This window comes from Trichechus manatus, unplaced genomic scaffold (assembly GCF_000243295.1).
Source record: "Trichechus manatus latirostris isolate Lorelei unplaced genomic scaffold, TriManLat1.0 scaffold00126, whole genome shotgun sequence".
Lineage (NCBI taxonomy): Eukaryota > Metazoa > Chordata > Mammalia > Sirenia > Trichechidae > Trichechus > Trichechus manatus.
In genome coordinates, this window is record NW_004444062.1 from 5,887,356 (window position 1) to 5,896,780 (window position 9,425).

At 42.4% G+C, this 9,425-nt stretch overlaps 1 protein-coding gene across 1 annotated transcript in view; it reads right to left on the bottom strand.

Moving 5' to 3' along the window:
- Positions 1-9,419, bottom strand: part of FAM114A1 (family with sequence similarity 114 member A1) — an 83,109-nt gene extending 73,690 nt beyond the window's left edge. Inside the window, exon 1 of the mRNA XM_004384672.3 lies at positions 9,401-9,419. The gene's annotated coding sequence lies outside the window, so the exon portion shown is untranslated. The remainder of the gene's footprint in view (positions 1-9,400) is intronic.
- Between the last annotated feature and the right edge of the window lie 6 nt (positions 9,420-9,425).

Sequence of the window (9,425 nt, forward strand, 5' to 3'; positions counted from 1 at the left end):
CACCCACTTGTGGTATTTCTGTTATAGCAGCACTACATAATCAAGACACTGTCCAAAAGGAAACTTCTTGTCTTACCATTAATAACAGATCTTCTTGACTTGTGTGTTTCTATTAATGGCATCTAGATTTCTCCAATCACTCTGGCTTAAAACCTCAGTGCTGTCATTGACCTTCACCCTCTCAAGATTATATAACATGGATAGTAATCATTTACTGTCTACTTCCAGGCTCTTTAAATGTATTAGCTCCTGAGTTAGATATCATGAGCTTCACTTTATAGATGAGGAAACTGAGGCTCAGAGATCACACGTTTAGTAAGTTGCAGATTAGAGACTTGATCCCGTGTCTAACTTCAGAGAACCACCTACAATGCCACTTGTTTCTCCTCTCACATTCAACCAGTGGCCAATCCTAACAGTTCTTTATTCAGAATCTACATCCATTCATTTACTTCTATTCTCAGTGCCACTATCCTAGACCAGATCCTCATTATGGTTCATGCTATTTCAATATGTTCCAGTAGGTTCCTCCCACACCCCACTACTGCTCTTTCTGTTCACTTCTCCACCCTTCACCTCACAGCTCTAGTCACTTCACTCTCCTGCATACACATCCTCAGGGGCTCCCTATTTCTTTTTGAGGTGAGGCCACATTCTTCAGCTGGCATCCAAAGACCTCTGTGCTCTGATCTCAGCATGATTTTCTAGGTTTATCTCCCACTATTTCCTTCCCCAACTGTCTTAGTTATCTAGTGCTCCTATAACAGAAATACCACAAGTGGGTGGCTTTAACAATCAGAAGTTTATTCTCTCACAGTATAAGAGGCTAAAAGACCAAAATCAGGATGCCAGCTTCAGGAGAAGTCTCTCTCTCTGTTGGCACTGGAGTAAGGTCCTGGTCATCAATCTTCCCCTGGGTATAGCAGTCTCTCAGTGCAAAGACCCTGGGTCCAAAGGACACGCTCTGCTCCTGGCTCTTCTTTCTTGGTGGTAGGAGGTCCCTCTCCTCTCCGCTTGCTTCTCTCTTTTATATCTCAAAGAGATTGACTCAAGATACAACTTAATCGTGTAGATTGCGTCCTGCCTCTAATCCTACCTCATTATCACAGAGTTTAGGATTTAGAACACATATGATAATTACATCATCAGACATAAAGAAATAAAGGCATCAGACAATGTCTATGATCAGCTTATACAACAAAATGGAGGACAACCACACAACCATGGCCTAGCCAAGGTGACACACATTTCTGAGGGACACAATTCAATCCATAACACCAACCTTAAATGAGACAATGTAAGTGTCCATACCATGCCAGATACATCCACTATAGACCCTTGGGTAGTCGTTGGCTCATTACATTTGTTTTTATACAATTAAGGCCAGCTAAAATAGTCACCTCTTCCATTCTCTGTTCCTTCCAACTAAATATGTTTCTGCTTCTGAATCCCCAGAGTACTCTGCATCTATCTCAACTTAGACAGTTATAATCCACTTGGATTAGAGTTGTAAATTTTATGAAGGCAAGGGTCTTCTTGTTTTGTTTTCACATTTTACATAGCACTTAATATAGTTTCTTGTACACAGTAAGCAGTTCAACGAATATGTGTTTAGTTATGTTACTTTTTGTGTGGAGATTTAAATTAAAATATAATTTGAAGTGACAGCAAGCAAAAATACTTTTTCCTCATTCCCTGTTTAGGACATGTCTTACAACAACAGGTGGTTCCAAACCACCTTAAATTATTTCCATATTGTCTTTATTTTCATACCAGATAAATGAGTTAGAATGTTTCTTTTTTAACAAAGATGCCTGTCAGACCTTCAACTCAGGGATAACACTCCTATAAATAAGTCTGCAGTGGGAAAGGGAAAGATGTATACATCCCTCTAGCTGGTACATAAGTTTAAGATATTTAAACTTGACAATGGTCTGTCAAGGAGTCTGGTCAAAGTCTAGTTGATTAAAAAATGATACAAGGCCACTGTACACAAAAGGATCAGAAATATCTTAATATAAACATCTTAACGTCTTAATGTCTTAACATAAACAAGTTCTTAGTCTCTCCTTTCCTGCTTCCTGACTGCTCTTTCTACGGATGTAGGTCGTTACTGTGGTTTTTGGGAGGGGGTGGAATTTATGGAGGGTACTTGGAAAGCTATTGTTATCTGGAAGCTTATAAAATCTTCGTGAAAACCTCTCTCTGAGTCAGGATTGGCTGACAACAGGAAGTTGGCAAACTATGGCCCACAGGCTAAATCTCGCCCATTGCTTGTTTTTGTAAATAAAGTTTTATTGGAACAAAGACACATCCATTCATTTTCATATTATCTATGGCTTCTCTAGCACTCAAGGGAAGAGGTGAGTAGTTGTGTAGGGACCATATAACCTGCAAGCTGCAAAGCCTAAAATATTTCCTACCTGGCCCTTTAGAGAAAAGGCTTGCTGGCCCACAACGTAGGACACTGCTTGCTTGCTATGGCCCAGAGATCTCTCTGCCTTAGTTTATCCTATCCTTGCCTGCTCTTATGGGTATGAACATAAGGAGAATGGGTTCACGAATAAAGGGGATTCTGGCATCACTTTTAATTACATTTTTTTTGCTCATTTGTAGGTGGTCATAGACATTATCTGATGCCTTTATTTCTTTGTAATGTAATTCAAAATTCTTTATTATTAATCTGGATTATTAAGAAGCTCCAAATAATTTCACTTTTCCACAAGCAGGAACATGAGAATAAACATGGAAATGGTAAACATTCAGGGGCAAATAAAAAGCCCATATTTTGTGCTTTGGACACCTTGGACCAGATCTGGTCCATTATGGGCAGTTTGTTGTACATGCCTTATCCTAAAAGTGTTGTTATACTGTTCATAATTTACCTTAAAAGACTTCTGCACATACCATGTGACATATGTGCATGTTAATCAGTTTTAATTTACATCCTAGGGTTGGCTGGTCCACATCTGAAGTGCCCTATTCAGGAATACACTCCACAGGGGTCCTTAGTTTGCATTTCAAAATCTGTAATTGGGAGTTCACCTCTGAGAAGGTTCAACTATCTTCCTCTCCAATCAGCATTCCAGGCTATGCTAATTAGCATAAGAGATTAGAAATCATTTTTCATTGGTGTAATGGAAGTTGCTTAAGATATGTGGACTGGTGAGCAATCACCTACAGGCGCCTTCTGTCCTTGTACAACCAGAGCATAATATTGAGTCCAGAAGCCTCTTGCCCTTTGGAGTAAAGTTTTTTCTAGAGCTTGTAGCTGCTCAAAGTGCCAGGGTGTGCAAATGGTTAATATTCTCAGTGGCTAACCAAAAGGTTAGCAGTTTGAGTCCACCCAGAGATGCCTTGGAAGAAAGGCCTGGCAATCTACTTCTGAAAAATCAGCCACTGAAAACCCTATGGAGCGAAAACCCCATGAGTCGGAATCAACTCAATGGCAACTGGTTTTTTTTTTTTTTTTTTTTTTGTAGCTGCTTACAGAATTCCAAAGCGGGAAGCTGACTAGGTTAGGTGAGTCCTCCTACAAGAATAGTTCCCACCAAGGGCTTAAAAGAACTGAGAACTAAGACTTCATCAACCTTATAGGAACAAGCCATACAACCAAGCCTAGTAACTGATGTATTTGTGAACATGTAGCAGGATTCCATCTGAGAACTGGGTTTCATGATAATATAGCTCTTGGTAAGGAGGCTGCAGAGGAGGAAACCTATAGCCCTCACCCACCTCTGATTGCTAAATTGCCTTAGATCAGTTCTCCTCAAGTGTAGAAAAAATGCTGCAACAATGCCTCTTTCCAATGCTGTGCAGACAACCAGCAACCTGGGACCATCCCTTCAGAAAATACCAAAAAAAATCAGCTGTAAGGTGTTAAACTGATACTATTAAGACACATTTACAGATAATTTATAAATTTCCAAAAGACTAGATTTTTAAATCTGTTTAAATAATAGAAATATTTATCATAATATCAGCCCTATTTCAATTTCTAATTGTGCATATCTCTTATACTATATTTCTGTCTGTAACAGGTCTATGTTTTCCCTAAACCAAAACTAAATCATTTTTATTTGTTCTAGTAGACATTACAACAGGAGAAATGTAATTCTTTTTAAGACTGCTCCCTTTTGTCTTAAACCTTTAGAAACAGTGTGTGCTAAATACATAGCTGTTTCCAAGCAGCAACTATTGGAATCTATCAGGACTACAGCCCTAATAGGTGCTATTTCCTGCGACAGTCCTCATCTCTGCCTGGGTTCCCCATAAGTACAGTCAGACTTCTCATAAACCTCTCCTGATTTCTGGTTGAGAGCACTGATCACTGCAGCCATGTCCCTTGGCTTTGATGCTAGGGACACTTAACCCACAGAAACAAGGAGCCTTCTTCATTAAACTCCAAGGAAAGGAAGGGTGGCATATAAAGAAGCGTTTGTGGGGTTGGGAATAAGTTATTTTTCATGAGTAAATGCATTCATCACCAAAATTGCTCCTAGAACTATGCTAGGTATTGAAGCAGCAACGTCACAGTTCCAAAAATAAGCTTAAAACAAAAGACATGGTCACTATCCTTCAGAAAATGAATAATCCTGTTTGAGGAGCTAACATTAAATGGTTAAATAATGATATAAAACAGCACATCAAATAAAGGAAAGATGAGCCTGGACTAGACAGATCTCATGTAATGGAGAGCCTCAAAAGTGGCTCTCATATGGTTATTCCAGGCATGGCAGGATAAGAGCATGTGCAAATGTCCATCATCAGGAATGAATTCTAGATATTCAGGATGACACCTGTGTGGCTGAGCCAAGGAGCTGCGTGGAGGAATAGAGAAGAGTAGGAGGGATGGTATTCTGAGGTGGAAAGAATCCAGCCCTGGGGGTCAAGAGCTGTGACCTCTGGTCCCACCACCCCTTTGTGAGCATATAACTCATTCCTTTGTGAGCATATAACTCATTCACCTTAATTTATCCTACCCTCACCTGTTTCCCTCTCTGTAAAGTAAAGCTATGGGATGAAATGATCTGGAGGCATGGTTCCCAAATGCCAGACTGCAAGACTGGGCCAGTCCATGATGACAGAGAAAAATGACAACAGGACAGCACATTTTCCATAAATCTAAATTTATTCCATGCAAAGGACTGCCTTCACCTTGAAAGTTTAGCCTTCATGCTTTTCTTGACATTAAAATGTCTTTTATTTTATGAAATAGTGGTGAAAGTGGATGGATTTTTTTTAAATGGCCTTACTTGGCAAAGTAAAAATTTGGTAATGTGATGCCTTATGTGAGATCATCTTCCTGAATTAAAAAAAAAGGGCTGGTCTGTGAAGGACCAAGAATAAAACCTCTGGATGAGATGGTCTTAAGTAGATTGTAAGAGGTCCTATGGAGCTCAGCAAGTACATGCCCAGCTCCAGGCTCTTTTTTCTCCAGTCCATCCTCCACATGCCTGCCAGGCATTTTTCTCCAAATGTAGATGGGGTCTATTTGCTCCCTTGTTTAAACATCTTCACATGACATCCATGGCCCTTCACAATCCAATCCCAATCTCTCCGTCACCTTCCTGCCACTCTCAACACACCCTACACTCTTGCCTTACTAGAATTTTCATCACTTCCTAACCAAAACCAGTTGTCATCAAGTCAATTCTGACCCATGGTAACCCCAAGTGTTTTCTGAAGCAGAGAACCAGGCCTTTCTTCCGAGGCACCTCGGAGTGGGTTCGAACTGCCAACCTTCTGGTTAGTAGTCAAACACTAAACTCTTTGCACCACCCAGAGACCCCATCATCATTTCCTACACAGCTCATACACTTTCACACGTTGTCTCTGCTTATGCTGCTGCTTTTGCCTACCTGCCCTGCCTCCAACTGCCTGGCCAACTCCTATTCATTTCTAAATTCTGAATGTCACTTTTTACTCTGAAATTTTCCTTAATCTGCACTACTCTTCCCAAAGAATTAGTTGCTCCCTCTTCTATGTGCTTGTGATACTTTGCACAGACCTCTAGTACTGCATTTTTTTTTCTTTTAATTTTGGTGAAAATATACACAGCAAAACATATGCCCATTCAACAGTTTCTATATGTACAATTCAGTACACTATTACATTCTTCACACTGTGTCTCCATTCTCACTATCTCTATCCATGTTGTTCTACCACCATTGACTTAGACTCACTATCCCCTAAACGTCTCATCTACGCTTAAGAGTTACTGTTGACGATTTGATCTTATATAGATAATTCTTTAAAAGAGTGCAAAGCTCATGTCAAACATTCTTTACTAATTTAGCTCAACCGTTGCTGAGTTTAAAGATGACTTAAGGGGATGATTTCAGTTCATGGTTCAGATTTTCTCAGAGGATAGTTTCAGGGATTCCTCTAATCTTAATAAGACCAGTATGCCTGTATTCTGTAAAAGTGTGAAATTCTGTTCCATATTTATCCCCTTTTGATTGGGATTCATCTATTGATTCCTTGATCAGAATGTTTAAGAGTGGTGGCTGGGCACCATTCTTCTGGTCTCATGGTTAAGGAAGCAGTAGTTCATGGAGGCAGTTAGAACTGCAGTCCAGTTCCATCTCAGCTTCCTGAGTCTCCTTCTTCCTCTACTGCTCCGGGCGAGTAGAGAACAATTGTAGTATCTTGGATGGCCACTAGCAAGCTTTTAAGACCCTAGGCACTACTCACTGAACTAGGGAGTGGAACAGTAATTCTAAAATACAGTATTAGGCCAACTGAGTGGACAATCTCATGAAGTCATGACCCTGTCTGTACCTTCAAACCAACAGAACTAATCTCATGGGGCGTTTGGGTGTTCCGATGTACTGAAGTAGTAACAACACCTTTATCCTATTTGTTTTCTTTTTGGTTGCTGTTATTGTTGTATAATTTACTATTGCATTATTTGTTTCTGTCTTTCTTTCCTCCAGGGCTGTGACCAACCAGCACCTGCCTGGTATCTGGCTCTCAAATATTTGCTGAACTGAAATACATTGTGTTTAATATTGATTGAAGAGAAACAATTTTTGACATAGGCTCAGTCTTAAAAAATTAATTGCTAACCCAAGACGACGGCCCTAAAACACCCTTCTGACCTGGAACTGAAGACATTCCTAGAGATCACCTTCCAGCCAAACAACAGACAAGCCTATAAAATAAACAATAACATCCAAGAGGAACATGTTCCTTAGAACAACCGATTATATGGGATCAAAAAGGCAAGAAGGGGTAGAAAATCAGGATGAAAGGGAACGGAAATGGGGAGAGTGCTGACACATTGTGGGGAATGAAACCAAGGCCAAGAAACACTTCATGTACAAACTATCAAATGGAAATCTAATTTGTCCTGTAAACTTTCACCTAATGCACAATAAAATTAATTAATTAATTACTCAAAACACTTGTTCTTTCCCTTTGCCTGGCTAATTTCTACTCATCCTTTAGATCATGACTCAGATGTTACTTCCTCAGAAAGGCCTTCTGTGATCACTTCTATTATTTTCTAATTGTTTATCCGCTTAGCTCCATGAGGGAAAAATGACAGTGTCTCTTTTGCACGCCAGTATATACGCAATGGAAGGAGCCCTGGTGGCATAATGGTTAAAGCAATTGACTGCTAACCAAAAGGTCAGAGGTTCAAAACCACCAGCGGCTCTGCAGGAGAAAGATGTGGCAGTCTGCTTCCATAGAGATTTACAGCCTCAGAAACCCTATGGGGTCACTATGAGTTGAAACTGACTCAACGGCAGTGAATATACTCAATAAAGCCCGGCTAGCGCAGTGGTTAAGAGCTCGGCTGCTAACCAAAGGCCAGCAGTTAGAATCCACCAGCCACTCTTTGGAAACCCTATGGGGCAGTTCTACTCTGTCCTATAGGGTCGCTATGAATTGGAATCAATTTGACGGCAACGGGTTTGGTTTTTTTGGTTATATACCCAGTGCCTAGCATTTGGAGGCAGTCAATAAATGCTCATTAAATGGAAAAAAAAATTAATTGCTGCTTATAGAGTCTGAATCCTGAAATTCTCTAAGTTTCCCTCCTACCTTCAAATTCCTTCTGCACTAGCTCACTTGTGCCTCAAATTCCACCATTAAAGTTTCATTCATTTGCTTAAAGCTTACAGTGTAAGGCATTTATCAGATTCTTTCCTGAGCTCAGGTTTTGATGGAAGAAAGAAGGGAAAACACAGAAAGGCAAGAAGCTTAAGTAGGGTAGAAATGGGCTACTGGAAGGTAGAGGACAGAAAGAGGCCTCTGAGGATAAAGCTTGCCTCATTCTCAGTTACCTCAGACTGGTTGAGGTCTTAGGAGTTCAGTATTTAAAAAGGCACTAGTCTGTACCCCTCAAGATGTTTAAGATGGGAATTTCAGTGACCTCAGGGTCAGTAAACCAAAAAACCCAACCCATTGCTATGCAGTAGATCCCGATTCATGGTGACCTCATGTGTTATGGAGTAGCGGTACTGCTGGGTGGGTTTGAACTGCTTGACTTTAGGTTAGTAATTCATCGCAAATCATTTGGACCACCCAGGGGCCTTTGGCATCAGTAGGGCACAGATAATGCCCTCAAAGTCGATAAAAGGGGATGTCCTCTTGCTCTAGGAAAAGGCAATAAAAGTTGGGGCACCTGATCTGAGTTGGCTGGAAATACTCACCAGATTCCAGGGAAGAAGAGATGAATGGTTGAAAAGGAGATTGGGAAACGGGTGGGGAGTGGGACCCAAGGGGGGGCGGTGTGAACCTGTGAATGGAGGTGGTGTCAGCCTAGGGTGTTAGCTGGTGTGGGAAGGGCAGGCAGGGCGTGGACCTGCAGGGAGAAGGGTGGAGAGCTTGGGTGGGAGGTCAAGACCCGAGATGGGCTGGCTGGGCCAGGGGCAGTCACACCCTGGGATGGAGGATCTGCTCCCTCCGCATCTGGGCTGCGGGGTCCTGCAGCCCTTCCTCTGCCTTGGACACGGAACACTAGGGAAACTTTTTCAGACTTGCTTGGTACCAGGACTTTTGCAGGAACAAGTAGGCTCCGCGGAGGTTCTGGTGCGGGCTGCCACTGGCCGAGGGAGCAGACCCGGCGTACGGGCGTGTGGGTGTGTGCATGAGCGTGGACCTAGAGCGACACACACTCACACACACACACTCACACGCCCGCACCCACGCAGGGCCCTCGGCCGCGCCGTCCGCCCCCCTCCGGACTTTTACCCCAAGCCTGGTCCTCCCGGGTCCCATGCTGGTGCCAAGTCCCTGCCGATGGCTTCTCACTATCGCAGTGGGCCGAGTTCGGTGGCCCAGGACAAAGAGCGACAGCAGGGTCTGCCCACCAGTCCGCCGTCGACTCCCCTCATTCCACCGCCCGCCTGAGGTTAGGGGATGGGGAGAGGTTGCCCCGGGCTCTTACCGCTCAGGCAGCCGAGTGCGCGCGG